We start from the raw sequence: 205 nt of genomic DNA, 5'->3' as shown, positions 1-205 counted from the left end.
TATGTTAGGTCACCACAAAACCACAATAACCACAGCCATTTTTTCCAGCTAAAGATAGCTTTCACAAAAACCAGAATAGAGATACAATGAATCACTAACCTTCGATTATTTTGACACTCATAGGACTTCATGTTACACAATACATGCATGTTTTGTTTGATTAAGTTCATATTTATATAAAAAAATCTGAGTTTACATTGAGGCG

This window comes from Salvelinus sp. IW2-2015, linkage group LG32, assembly GCF_002910315.2.
Source record: "Salvelinus sp. IW2-2015 linkage group LG32, ASM291031v2, whole genome shotgun sequence".
NCBI classification, from domain to species: Eukaryota; Metazoa; Chordata; class Actinopteri; order Salmoniformes; family Salmonidae; genus Salvelinus; species Salvelinus sp. IW2-2015.
This window is presented reverse-complemented; position numbering follows the sequence as displayed.